Genomic DNA, 15,124 nt, shown 5'->3' with positions numbered 1-15,124 from the left:
AGATGGGGTTTCACCATGTTGGCCAGGCTGGCTTTGAACTCCTGGTCTCAAGCAAGCAATCCTTTTGCCTCAGCCTCCTAAAGTGCTGGGATTACAGGTAGGAGCCACCATGTCTGGCCTGATTACTAATTTTATCTGCTGATGTTCATATATGTAAGTATATGAGGTGTTAAAGATACTTCATCAATAAGGGCAGAAAAAAACGGAAAGGAAAAACTTCCTTAGCACTAGAATGTCTTTCCTTGTGGTGGAAAGCAGACAGGCCATGTAGCTTTGAGCTCCTGTGTTCAGATCAGTTACCCAGGATGTCTTATCCTGGCTGTCAAGGATCCCATTTCTTAGATCAGCCATAACAAACCATTCATGAGTTATATGTATGTAATACATGGTAATAATAATAGAAACTCTGAGAGCCCAAAATGCTAAATAATTCTATTGTTATTAACAATTGAATCAACTATTTAAAAAGTTGTTATGAAAGTAATAACATACTTTGAACCTTTTCAACTCTTCTGGAATTACTCCCACATTTCTAAATATTCTTAATTTACTTTTTAAGAGATGGTGTCTTGCTTTGTCGCCCAGGGTGGAGTGTGGTGTTGCAGTCATAGTCCACTGCTGCCACGAATTCCTGGGCTCAAACTATTCTCCCGCTGAAGCCTACTGAGTAGCTGGGACTGCAGGCCTGCCACCAATCTCAGCTAACTTTTAATTTTTTTTTTTTTTTTTGAGACAGAGTTTCACTCTTGTTGCCCAGGCTGGAGTACAATGGCGTGATCTTGGCTCACTGCAACCTCCGCCTTCTGGGTTCAAGCAATTCTCCCGCCTCAGCCTCCCAAGTAACTGGGATTACAGGCGTGTGCCACCACACCCGACTAATTTTTGTATTTTTAGTAGAGATAGGGTTTCGCTGTGTTGGCTGGCTGGTCTTGAACTCCTGACCTCAGGTGATCTGCCCACCTTGGCCTCCCAAAGTGCTGGGATTACAGGCGTGAGCCACCGTGCCCAGCCAACTTTTAAAATGTTTTTGTAGAGATGGGGTCTTGACATGTTGCCCAGGCTGGTCTTGAACTCCTGGGTTCAAGTGATCCTCCCACCTTGACCTCCCAAAGTGCTGGGATTGCAGTGTGAGCCACTGTGCCCAACTTACTTCCTTTCTGCCTGTCTCTCTCTCTCTCTCTCTCTCTCTCTCTCTCTCTCTCTCTCTCTCTCTCTCTCTCTCTCTCTCTTCCTTTCTGCCTGTCTCTCTCTCTCTCTCTCTCTCTCTCTCTCTCTCTATCTTCCTTTCTGCCTGTCTCTCTCTCTCTCTGTCTCTATCTATCTATCTATCTATCTATCTATCTATCTATCTATCTATCTATCTATCTATTTTTTTAAGACAGAGTCTTGCTCTGTTGCCCAGGCTGGAGTGCAGTGGTGTGATCTCGCCTCACTCACCGCAACCTCCACCTCCTGGGTTCAGCGATTCTCTTGCCTCCGCCTCCCGAGTAGCTGGGAGTGCACCACCATGCCTGGCTAATTTTTGTATTTTTTAGCAGAGACGGGGTTTCACCATATTGGCCAGGCTGGTCTTGAACTCCTGACCTCGTGATCTGCCTGCCTTGGCCTCCCAAAGTGCTGGGATTACAGGCGTGAGCCACCACGCCTGGCCTTCTAAATATTTTAAATGCCGTTTTTCATTTTTAAAATTTCTAGTTTGTTGTTAACTATCATACTTCTACTGTGGAAGATGAGGATTTCTCTCATTACTGTAACACCCCATCCCATAAACATACTCATTACCTCCCCATATTTCCAGTAGTTATAGTTTTAATTTAGACTAATTTTCAGTGTTTACATTAATATAACTATGTAAATAATAGTTCCGGTTGAACCATGTCATACACCATTATTACCTTTTCTTTCACGTGTAGTGTGGTGTTTTGTTTTTTGTTTTTGCTGGAATTCCTCTTCATCCCTCCACATTTAGTTTTTTTGTTTGTGTTTTTTTTTTTGTTTTTTGTTTTTTTTTTGAGATGGAGTCTCATTCTTGTTGCCCAGGCTAGAGTGCAGTGGAGTGATGTCGGCTCACTGTAACTTCCACGTCCAGGTTCTAGTGATTGTCCTGCTTCAGCCTCCTGAGTAGCTAGGATTACGGGTGCCCACCACCACACTCGGCTAATTTTTGTATTTTTAGTACAGATGGGGCTTCACCATGTTGGCCAGGCTAGTCTCGAACTCCTGACCTCAGGTGATCCACCCACCTCAGCCTCCCAAAGTGCTGAGATTACAGGCGTGAGTCACTGGTGCCCGGCTCACATTTAGTTTTCTAATGTGCTTATCAGTAATTCATCCCTGAACTCTGACAGAGTATAAAATCTCTTTAAATACACATGGTTATCATACTTAACTGAAATGTAATTAACTTTTTTTTTTTTTTTTGAGACACAGTCTTGCTCCCTCACCCAGGCTGGAGTGCAGTGGCGTGATCTCAGCTTACTGCAACCTCCACCTCCCAGGTTCAAGCAGTTCTCCTGTCTCAGCTTCCCGAGTAGCTGGGACTACAGGTGCCTGCCACCACGCCTGGCTAATTTTTGTATTTTTAGTAGAGACGGGGTTTCACCTTGTTGGTCAGGCTGATCTCGAACTCCTGACTTCAGGCGATCCACCCGCCTAGGCTTCCCAAAGTACTGGGATTACAGGCGTGAGTCACCGCACCCAGCCAACATTTTTAATTTGATCAAAACATGTGAAGGTAGAAAGTTGTATGTGTCATAAATATAGCAATTGGTGGATTTTCACACACTGGGGCATCTGTATATCTAGTCTTCAGATCATGAAAAAAGAAAATTGCCCATACTACAAGAAGCCCTTTCTTGTGTTCTCTTACAGAACCATCTTCCCATCTCCCAGGATAATCCCTATCCTAATTTCTAACAGTATGAATTAATTTTGCTTATTCTTGAATTTCATAATAGAGTCATACTCTTTATTCATAGGAGTTCTTTATATACTGTGCATATTAAATCATTTGTTGGATTGTGTATGTGAATCCACATACATGTATTGTGAATAACTTCTTCCACTCTGTGGCTTGCTTGTTCCCTGTTTTAATGATTTTTTCGATGAAACAGAAGTTCTTGGTTTTAATAAAATCAGAATTATCAATGTTTTCTTTTATGGATATTACTTTTTGTGTCCTATTTTAAAACTTTTGTCCCCTCCAATGTCCTAAATATTCCTGGTTTTTTTGGTGGTAAAATATATATAACATAAAATTCACCATTTCAGTCTCAATCGGCTGACCTTGTGATCTGCCCACCTCGGCCTCCAAAAGTGCTGGGATTACAAGCGTGAACCACCGTGCCCGGCCATAATTTTTTTTATCTTTTGAATCTCTTTTGTGTCAGGCTTCTTTGTCATATATGTTGATGTGATTTATCCACATTATGTGTAGTTGTAGATCATTTGTTCTCATGCTAGGTAGTAATCTATAAATGACTCTTCCACTTCATCCATTCTCCTATTGAGGGTCATTTGGGTAGTTTCAGATTTTGTCTGTATGTATATTCCTATTTATGAACATTTCAGTTTTTGTATTTTGGTGAAAATATTTATTAAGGAGTGGACTTTTTGAACCTTAGGATACATATATGTACAGGTGTAGTAAGATTGCTAGTTTTCTAAGCTGGTTGTACCTGTTCTACATTCCTATAAGCACTATATGAGAGTTATGGTAGTTTTGCATCTTTGCCAGTCTTTTTCATTTTAGGTATTTTGCTTTTAATTTGCATTTCCTTGATGACTAATGATGTTGAACACCATATTAACTGAATTTATTTACTGGCATTTAGATATCCTCTTTTGTGAAATGCCTGTTCAAGTCTTTTGCTCACTGCAAGCTCTGCTTCCTGGGTACACGCCATTCTCCTTCCTCAGCCTCCTGAATCCAAAATTAGCTGGGCGTGGTGGTATGCGCCTGTACTCCCAGCTACTTGGGAGGCTGAGGCAGGAGAATTGCTTGAACCTGGGAGGTAGAGGCTACAGTGAGCTGAGATCGTGCCACGATACTCCAGCCTGGGTAACAGAGCAAGACAGGGCCTGCCAAGTGCCAGCCACCTCAGTGGAGGGTCAGTCAGGATGGTGGCCCCTGTCCTCTCGGCACCCTGCTCTTGTTCGGTGTCCAGGAAGAATCAGCTCACACGAACTGTTTGAAAGGTGATGAATGCAGAAGACTTTATTGAGCAGTGGGTGGCTCTCAGCGGAAAGGGAGGCTGGAAAGGGGATGGGAAGGTGATCTTTCCCTGAAGCTGGGCTGTCTCTGGCAGGCCCCTCTCCGAAGCCGCACTGTCTGAAGATAGCCGAATTTTTCCTTTGCTCAGCTGCTTGTATCCTTGACACTCAGCCGCTTGCGTTGCTCTGCCAGCTGAAGTCTTTTTATGGGCACAGGATAGGGGCGGGGCAGGCCAAAAAGGCAACATTTGGGCTGAAAAATAGGGTCAGCTGTTTTCACTTAGGGCAAACTTAAGGGTGGGGCTTAGCCAGGATCCCAGCCCTTCTGTCAGTTTGACCTTAAAACCTGCAGCACATTATATAGCCTTACGAGGGGATGTGTGTGTGTACACACACTTTTTTTTCCCACATACTATTATTGAACATTTTAAAGATTTGAAGCTGGCAGACTTTTGACACTTTCAGCGAGTTAATAAGAAAGCATGTTTTAACCACCCTTTTCTTGGGGTTGCGCTGCTGTCCAAGGATTGCATAACAAGGGCAGCACTGCTAATGCCTACACAACACTCCCGCCTCAGCTAGAGCTTTGCTTTACCTTGGTGCAATTTTTGGAAAAATGAAAACCTGCTCTACCCTCCCCCCCAAAAAATATGTCTTGATTGCTTTTGCTGATGTTATGTTGGAAACATCCTATGGCAGATGTGATCTGATGACGTAGCAGAAAAACTCAGCAGTGGGAATATCCTCATTTTACACTAAATCCAGGCACAAATCCAAATACAACAGTAACCACTACATTTGCCATCAGCTGAGCTATTACCAAGTACAATTGTATTTAGGACTAGGAAACTTTTTCACCTACTTAATAGTATGTTAGTAAATAGGTAGCAGGAATAATTGGGATATATTTCATTATTCATATGTAATTGTTTTTTGGCCAGGCATGGTGGCTCACGCCTATAATCTCAGCACTTTGGGAGACTGGGGTGGGTGGATTGCTTGAGCTTGGGAGCTCAAGACCAGCCTGGGCAATATGGCAGAATCCCGTCTCTACTAAAAATGAAAAATACTAGTTGGGTGTGGTGGTGCAGGCCTCTAGTCCTAGCTACTTGGGAGGCTGAGGTAGGAGGATTGCTTGAGCCCGGGAGGTCGAGGCTGCAGTGAGCCCAGATTGTGCCACTGTATTCCCGCCAGGGCAAGAGACCCTGTCTCAAAACAAACAAAAACATGTAATTTTTTTTGTCATTGCTGAAATTCCATCTGAAAATAATTAGTAGGATAACAAAATTTATTTAATACTGCACATTGGGGGTTACCTAAATTTTGCTCCAAGTCAGTTTATACTTGGTTTTACATAGTTACATGTACAATGTTTTATTTATTTATTTATTTTGAGACAGAGTTTCGCTCTTGTTGCCCAGGCTGGAGTGTAATGGTGCAGTCTCGGCTCACTGCAATCTCTGAGGCCTCCCAGGTTCAAGTGATTCTCCTGTTTCAGCCTCCCTAGTAGCTGGAATTACAGGCGCCCACCACCACACCCGGCTAATTTTGTATATTTAGTAGAGACGGGGTTTTCACCATGTTGGCCAGGCTCGTCTGGAACTCCTGACCTCAGGTGATCTGCCCACCTCAGCCTCCCAAAGTGCTGGGATTACAGGCGTGAGCCACTGTGCCTGGCCGGGACATAATGTTTTTTAATGACTTTTTGCTTATGCATTTTAGGGTACATCTTTGCCTAGATATTTTTTATTTTTAAATTATTTTTTGTTTTGTTTTTTGTTTTTGTTTTTTTATTTTTTTGAGATGGAGTTTCGCTTTTGTTGCCCAGGCTGGAGTGCAATGGCGCGATCTCAGCTCACCGAAACATCCGCCTCCTGGGTTCAAGCGATTCTCCTGCCTCAGTCTCCTGAGTAGCTGGGATTACAGGAATGTGCTACCACACCCAGCTAATTTTTGTATTTTTAGTAGAGACTAGGTTTCACCATATTGGTCAGTCTGGTCTTGAAGTCCCGACCTCGTGATCCACCCGCCTTGGCCTTCCAGAGTGCTGAGATTACAGGCGTGAGCCACTGTGCCCAGCCTTATTTTTATTTTTTTGAAATCGAATCTCGCTTTGTCACCTAGGCTGGAGTGCAGTGGCACACTCTCGGCTCATTGCCACCTCTGCCTCCTGGGTTCAAGCGATTCTCCTGCCTCAGACTCCTCAGTAGCTGGAATTACAGGCTCATGCCACCATTCCCAACTAATTTTTGTATTTTTAGTAGAGATGGGGTTTCACCAAGTTGGCCAGGCTGGTCTCGAACTCCTGACCTCAGGTGATCTGCTCACCTCGGCCTCCCAAAATGGTGACATTACAGGTGTGAGTTACCATGCCCGGCTTTTGTTTTTATAATGTGCTACGTTTGGGGAGAATAGGAAACCAAGGAAAGTTATGATGAGGGTACATTAAATTAAAAAGAGGATCTTGGGAGGAGCCAAGAAGTATGAGAACGAGTGAGTAGAAAAGTTAGAGCATTAGGAGACAGTGAAATTGGAGAAACCCAGGAAATAAAGTGGTTCAAGAAGACAAAATGATAAATGGGAAAATGGTTTTTGGTAGTCATAGATGACTGGAAAATTATCTGTTCTTCAATAAATAGGTCATATGCATTTATGTCTATATTTTCTTAACTGTTAATTTCACAACTGAGTGATGAAGTGATACAGTTAGCTCAATGGCTGACATATAGTAAGCACTTAATGAGTATTATTTATCACTACTTGGATCTGTCATTGTTCACTTATTCCCTCAATATAGAAAACTGAGAGTTGTCCTTGAATTTTTCTTTCTCCTCAATCCCAATATTAAATCAATTACTGAGTCTCATTGACTATACTTCCTATGTGTCTCAAAAATATGTTTTGTGTTTATTCCAACTGCTCACATGTGTAAGCCTTTCTGCATTATTTTTCCCTTTGCCTGTAAGGTCCCTTTCACCTTGGCCTCAATACTTGGCTCAAGTAGTACCCCTTTGTAAATTTTACCTGAATGTCTCAGCCAGAATTAGGCATTTATTTCACTGTGCTCTTTTAGCAACTAGTAGAGATTTCATTTGAGGCACTTAATTTGTAATCATTTATTTGCATGCCTGTCTTTTAATTAAAACATAGCCATTCAGGCATAGTGTTCCAAATATGTTTATTTCCTACCTCTCATATTGGTACATGGTAACATGTTTGGTTTTCAGTTAACAATATGTTGAGAAATTGAATAAGTGAAAATATTTACATAAATAGTGTTTGTATAACTAAAAATAGGTGTCTGATGAGTTCGGTGATTTCATTGAGGGTACACTTAGTCCATTGTCAGGGTGAGTTGAAACTTTAAAAATTAATTTAAATAGGATATGCTTGTGAGTGGTTCAGGCATTTTAGGGAGAACATATGTGGTAATGGTACAGAAATGTATTTTGGAGGTACTTGTTCTTTTTATTTATTTATTTTTAATTCTATTTGCGATGGACTAGGGGAAGTACTTGTTCTTATGAGTTTGCGTATTAGTCAAAAAAGATGTGAGGAGTTGCCCGAAAAAGAGCCTCTCAAGATTGTAATTAACTTCTGTAACAATTGCTTCTATTGAGTGACGTCTCAGATTCATTTCCGTATTTATTTTTTTTGAGACGGAGTCTCGCTCTGTCGCCCAGGCTGGAGTACAGTGGCGTGATCTTGGCTCACTGCAGTCTCCACCTCCCGGGTTCGAGCAATTCTCCAGCCTCAGCCTCCTGAGTAGCTGGGACTACAGGTGTGTGCCACCATGCATGGCTAATTTTTTGTATTTTTTTAGTAGAGACGTGTTTTCACCATGTTTGCCAGGATGGTCTCCATTTCCTGACCTCGTGATCCGCCTGCCTCAGCCTCCCAAAGTGCTGGCATTACAGGTGTGAGCCACTGCACCCGGCCTATTTCCTGTATTTCTTGAGACAGCTGATATATAGGTCAAATTTAAAACTTTACCTCATGAATAATTTTTTTTAATTAAAGACTATTTTTTAGCTGGGCATGGTGGCTCAAGCTGGGATTACAAGCATGAGGCACCATGGGAGACTGAGGCAGGAGGATCTCTTGAGTCCAGGAGTTCAAGACCAGCCTGGGGAACATGGGGAACTATCTCTACCAAAAAAAAAAAAAAAAAAAGTTATCCAGGCATGGTGGTGTATACCTGTAGTTCCAGCTATTTGGGAGGCTGAGGCAGGAGGTTCACTTGAGCCCAGAAGATTGAGGCTGCAGTGAGCTGTGATCATGCCATGGCACTGGTCTTGGTGACAGAGTGAGACCTTGTTTCAAAAGAAGAAAAAGACCCTCTTTCTGAGCAGTTTTTAGGTTAACAGCAAAATTGAGAGGAAGTTACAGATGATAATTTTTTTAAATGGTAAACTTCAATATTTAAAAATCGAGGCGCCAGGCATGGTGGCTCACGCCTGTAATCCCGGCACTTTAGGAGGCCAAGGCGGGCAGATCACCTGAGGTCGGGAGGTCAAGACCAACCTGACCAACATGGAGAAACCCCATCTCTACTAAAAATACAAGATTAGCAGGGCATGGTGGCACATGCCTGTAATTCCAGATACTCAGGAGGCTGAGGCAGGAGAATCGCTTGAACCTGGGAGGTGGAGGTTGCAGTGAGCCAAGACCGCACCATTGCACTCCAGCCTGGGCAACAAGAGCGAAACTCCATCTCAAAAAAAAAAAAAGGTTTGGTGTGTGTATGAATTTGGTTAGCAGATACGCTTTAGTACACTTGCTTAACAGTTTCAGAAATAAATGGTTAAGATTTCATATCAGGCCGTGCTCTGTGGCTCTCACCTGTAATCCCAGCACTTTAGGAGGCTGAGGCAGATGGATCACTTGGGGTCAGGAGTTTGAGAGCAGCCTGGCCAACATGATGAAACCTCATCTCTACTAAAAATACAAAAATTAGCTGGATGTGGTGGCAGGCACCTGTAATCCCAGCTACTTGGGAGGGTGAGACAGGAGAATTGCTTGAGCCTGGGAGGTGGAGGTTGCAGTCAGCGGAGGTCGCGCCACTGCACTGCTGCCTGAGCGACAGAGCAAGACTCCGTCTTAAAAAAAAAAAAAAGATCTAATATCATAGATACTACTTTAACTTAATTAAATGGACCTGTAGGTAAATGAAAGTAATTTTTCTTTTTAATTTTGTGCTGCTGTTTTTTTCCCCCACCCCTTAGCACAGCAATGGTAAAATGTCTCCTAGGTCATTTAGGGCTGGACAGCCAACTGTGACTTCTAGATATAATGAACTATTACTAAGTTATTATTTTTACAGTTTAACAGATAGCATGATTAAGCAAAAGTTTATTGATAACTTGAATAAAAGGTTATTGCAGAAAGAACAAGTGCTTATGTATATGCGCTGTATAACTGCAGAGTAAAGATGATAATTCCATATGTGACCTAAACATAAGACTCCCTAAGGCTATCAAACTTCCTAAGGAAGTTCAGTTATAACTTATAGATTTCATATGTACACAATTTCGAATGAAAAATATCCTGTAATTTATATTAAAACTTTTTTTGGGGAGGGGCCAGGTCTCGCTCTGTCACACAGGCTGGAATGCAGTGGTACCATCACTGCTCACTGCATACTTGACCTCCCAGGCTCAAGCGGATACTGCCACCTGAGCACCCTGAGTGGTTGGGACTACAGGCTCAAGCCATCATGCCTGGCTAAGTTAAAAAAAATTACGGTGTGTGTGGAGTTGGGGTTTCACCATGTTGTCCAGGCTGAACTTGAACTTCTGGGCTCAAGCGATCCGCCTGCCTTGGCCTCCCAAAGTGCTAGGGTTTCAGACATGAACCAGCCACTGTGCCTGGCCTAAAATTTTTTTTGTTTTTTTGGATGGAATTTCATTCTGTCACCCAGGCTGGAGTGCAGTGGCACGATCTCTGCTCATTGTAACCTCTGCTTCCCGAGTTCAAGCAATTCTCCTGTCTCAGCCGCCCAAGTAGCTGGGATTACAGGTGCCCGCTGCCATGCCCGGCTAATTTTTGTATTTTTAGTAGAGATGGGGTTTCACCATGTTGGCCAGGCTGGTGTTGAACTCCTGACTTCAAGTGATCTGCCTGCCTCGGGCTCCCAAAGTGCTGGGATTACAGGCGTGAACCACCGTGCCCAGCCTTAACTTAGTTTTTATACTTTCAAACTTAATTGAGTGTATCATTCCAGATGTCAATTTTCAGTGCAAAGTAGGTATAGACCATTGTATAGAAGATTCACAAGTGAAAAATCTTCTTTTTTCAGTTTATAAAAATAATAACATGTTTATTATATCAGTCATAAAGAAGTTACAAAGTTCTTTAAATGCCCCATTCTTCCTCCGTTGCCCTCTGTTCCTGAGCTGATCATTGTTAATAGTTAGGAATGTGTCTTTTCAGTCTTTTTAAATATATACATAATGCATATGAAGAAATATATATGCACACATTGTTTTTATTTATGTATATATATTATTATTATTATCTTTATCCTACCCGCCCCCTCCTCCATTTTATTTTGTAATTAATTTCTACTTTTCATTTCATTTGTGAAAATTTCAGAATAGTTTTTTTTTGTTTGTTTGTTTTAAGACAGGGTCTCGACTTGTCTCCCAGACTGGGGTGCAATGTCAGGATCATAGCTCACTGCAGCCTGGGTTCAAGCGATCTTCCCACCTCAGCCTCTTGAGTAGCCGGGACTACAAGTGCACACCAACATGGCTGGCTAATTTTAAAGAATTGTTTTGTAGAGTTGGGGGTCGCGCTATGTTGCTGAGGCTAGTTTGGAACTCCTGGGCTCAAGTTGATCCTCCCGCCTCAGCCTCGCAAAGTGCTGGGATTATAGGCATGAGCCACTGTACCCGGCCTCAAAATGTATTTTTAAAATATGTTTTGTTTTACCTTTTTTTTTTTTTAATTGGCCAGGCTGGTCTCGAACTCGTGACCTTGTGATCCACCTGCCTCGACCTCCCAAAGTGCTGGGATTACAGGCGTGAGCCACTGCGCCTGGCCAAGTTTTGTTTTACTTTTTAAAAAACTTTAAATGAGAATTACTACAGCACCAACTAAATAACATGTATTTTTGAGACCTAACTGTAATACTATTATCACAACTATAAAAGCTCATAATTCCTTAATATCCAGTCAATGTTTACATTTCCCTTGTTCTCATAAATTTAGTTTGTTCACATCATACCCTGAAATTACTAAGATCTATAATGGGTAAGAGCAAATTTTCTAATATATTGAACTTTATTTTCCCTTTTACTTCTTGTGGAAAATACTTTAATATTTATTAACACTCCTGAATACAATGATAATGATTTAACCTTTGATTTGATGATTTAAGATTATCTTGGAGCCAGGCGTGGTGCCACACCCCTGTAGTCCCAGCTACTCAGTAGGCTGAGGTGGGAAGATCACTTGAGGTCTTGAGTTTGGGCAACATAGTGAGACCCTGTCTCTTAAAAAATAAAAAATAATTGTGTCTTGGGATCCATTTTTGAAGGTTCTCTTAAAATTCGTATATTATCCTCATGATAACTCCCTAGGGTCAGTGTTTTTCGCCATTTTATGTAAAAAGGAACTTGAAATCTAGAGATTTAAATGAATTGACCTAAGGTCAGAGGCCTAGCAAAGACAATGCTTAGAATTGTGCCTGACAAATAAAAGATAGAAAAATGTAAATTAAATAGTCAAGAATCATGCCGGGGCTACAACACAGGGCTACTGATTCTAGTACCTTCCCTTCTTCTTTTAAAATCGTTATATTGTTCTGTGAATATAACTGAAATGGTATGAGATCTCATATTCATATGTTTACAGCAAGTTATATCTTATTTCATAAAATTTCAAAAAGGAAAGAAATTTCAGTGACAAGTTGGCTGAAGTAGGAGTATTAAATACGTGTATGAGGTAATACATAGGTAACTATAGGTCACCATATACATGTGAAATAGTATGTTTAAATTGTTAATAAGGGCTGGGCATGGTGACTCACACCTGTAATCCCAGCACTTTGGGAGGCCAAGGCAGGTGGATCACCTGAGGTCAGGAGTTCGAGACCAGCCTGACCAACATGGTGAAACACTGTCTCTACTAAAAATACAAAAATTAGCCAGGTGTGGTGGCATGCGCCTCTAGCTACTCGGGAGACTGAAACAGGAGAATTGCTTGAACCCGGGAGGCGGAGGTTGCAGTGAGCCAGGATTGCGCCAATGCACTCTAGCCTGGGCGACAGAGCAAGACTCCATCTCAAAAATAAATAAGTAAATAAACAGTTAATAAGGTTCTGAAAAATAAGTAAAATAATAGAGATAGAGATAAAATTGTATAATTGCTCAGGGAAGCATTACAGCAGGATATTCCCCCTGAATGTTAACTTCAGCTGAATAGTTGAGGATTGTAAACTCCGCTGAAGGAGTTCTTAGTATAATTTAAATAGCCTTACCAGACGCACACCAACCAATGTTACCTCTTCTAGTGGTAATGTAAGCATACTTTAGGCATGATGCTTTAAAAAAATCAATCATAAGGCCGGGGGCGGTGGCTCATGCCTGTAATCCCAGCACTTTGAGAGGCCGAGGTGGGCGGATCACGAGGTCAGGAGATCGAGACCATCCTGGCTAACATGGTGAAACCCCGTCTCTACTAAAAATACAAAAAATGTAGCCGGGCATGGTGGAGGGCGCCTCTAGTCCCAGCTACTCGGGAGGCTGAGGCAGGAGAATGGCGTGAACTCGGGAGGCAGAGCTTGCAGTGAGCCGAGATTGTGCCACTGCACTCCAGCCTGGGCAATAGAGTGAGACTCCATCTCAAAAACAAATAAAATAAATAAAATAAAGAGTTCGAGACCAGCCTGACCAACATGGTGAAACCCCAAGTGTACTAAAAATAACAAAAATTAGCCAGGCGTGTTGGCACATGCCTGTAATCCCAGCTACTCCAGAGGCTGAGGCAAGAGAACAGCTTGAATTTGGGAAGTGGAGGTTGCAGTGAGCTGGGCGACAGAGCGAAACTCCATCTTAAAAAAAAAAAAAACTGCTTCTAGAATAAAGTCAGAAGGGTCACATTAAAACTACTTATGATTGATTTTTTTTTTTTTTTTTTTGAGACGGAGTCTCACTCTGTCACCCAGGCTGGAGTGCAGTGGCAAGATTATGATTCACTGCAGCCTCAACCTCCCAAACTTAAGTAGTGATCCTTCTACCTCAGCCTCCCAAGTAGCTGGGACCTCAGGGGTGCACCATCATGCCTGGCAACTTTTTGTATTTTTTGTAAAGATGAGGTCTTACCATGTTGCTCAGGCTGCTCTCCAACTCCTGTGCTCAAGCAATCCACCCGCCTCAGCCTCCCTAAGTGCTGGAATTATAAGTGTGAGCCACTGCACTTGGCCTAATTTTGTATTTTTCTCATTTCTTAAGTAGAAGCTTATATTATTGAAATGAGACCTACATTTTTTCCAGTGTAGGCAATTCTAAAAATTTCTATTTGAGTATTGCTTTAGGTGTATGTTACAGATTTTCATTGTCATTTTTTTCATGTTCAATTAAACAGTTTTCTAAGTAACTTTGTGGCTTCCTCTTTATACTGTGATTTGTACAGTTATGTAATTTCCAAATGTTTGGGGATTTACTAAATATCTTTGAATTTAGAAAATCAAAATTTCTAGCTTAATTCATTGTGGCCAAAGAATATGCTATGTATTATGTCATTTCTTTAAACTTTGTAGATAGATGTTGTACGTTCCAGAATATGGTATGTCTTGGTGCGTGTTCTGTGTGTCCACAAAAATAATTTGTATGCTGCTGTTGTTCGGTGGCATATTGTCTTCTATATCCTTACTGAGTTTTTGTCTCCTTGTACTTTAAACCAGGGGTCCCTACCCGATACTGATCTGGTACCACTCTGTGGCCTGTTAGGAAGTAGGCCGCACAGCAGGAGGTGAGCTCAGCCTCCAGTCAGATCAGCTCAGGCATTAGATTCTCAAGGAGTGCGAACCCTGTTGTGAACTGGGCATGTGAGGGATCTAGGTTGAGTGTTCCTTATGAGAATCTGACTAATGCCTGATGATTTGAGGTGGAACAGTTTCATCCCGAAACACCCACCTCACTACCCTTCCCACTCCTCCGCTCTCTTGTCCATGGAAAAATTGTCTTCAATGAAATCAGTCCCTGGTGCCAAAAGGGTTGGGGACCGCTGCTTTAGACTGCTGAGAGAGAAGTGATGATATCTTCAACTGTAATTTTGCATTTTTCTATTTTTCCATTTGGTGGTAAAAGTTTTTAGTTACATCATTTTGTGTTCTAAAGCTCTGTTGTTACCAGTGCACACACAGTTAATATTATGTCTTCTTTGTGAATTGATCCCCTTATGAAATTACCCTCTTTATCTGTGATAATATTTTTTGTTCTAAAGTATATTTTCTCTGTTATTCAGATAGCCACTCCAGCTTTATTAACTAATCTCCAGTTAGTTTAGTTTAGATTTCACCAGTTTCTGCACTAATGTATTAATTAAGGTGTAATTCATATACCATAAAATTCACCCTTTTAAAGTATATAGTTCAGTGGTTTTTAGTATATTCAGATGGTTGTACAGCCATCACCACCATCTAACTCCAGAATATTTCATCATCTCAAAAAGAATCCCCATACTCATTAGCACTCACTCTGTATTCTCCTGTGCCTCCATATCATCATCTTATTTCAGAGTCCATTTCAGGATATCACACTATATTTAGTTGCCTCGTCTTTTAGTCTCCTCCAGTCTTTGATGATTTCTCCGTCTTTCCTCATTTTTTGTGACCTTGACAATTTTTGAAGAGGATGGGTCAGGTTTGGTAGAATATTCCTCCATTTGGGTTATCTGATGTTTTTCT

At 41.7% G+C, this 15,124-nt stretch overlaps 1 protein-coding gene and 1 non-coding gene across 7 annotated transcripts in view; both read left to right on the top strand.

Annotated features, from left to right (window-relative positions):
• The window catches only part of LOC101142783 (ankyrin repeat domain-containing protein 18A), a 125,426-nt gene that overhangs the window by 47,077 nt on the left and 63,225 nt on the right, over positions 1-15,124 (top strand). The window lies entirely within an intron of this gene.
• On the top strand, positions 4,703-4,828 carry LOC115935908 (U4atac minor spliceosomal RNA). Its single transcript, XR_004071498.1, has one exon. It is a non-coding gene; the product is annotated as a U4atac minor spliceosomal RNA (small nuclear RNA).

The sequence above is a fragment of the Gorilla gorilla genome, chromosome 13 (genome assembly GCF_029281585.2).
Source record: "Gorilla gorilla gorilla isolate KB3781 chromosome 13, NHGRI_mGorGor1-v2.1_pri, whole genome shotgun sequence".
Taxonomy (NCBI): Eukaryota; Metazoa; Chordata; class Mammalia; order Primates; family Hominidae; genus Gorilla; species Gorilla gorilla.
Note: the sequence above shows the minus strand (reverse complement) of the source record. Positions and strands in the feature narration are given on the sequence as shown.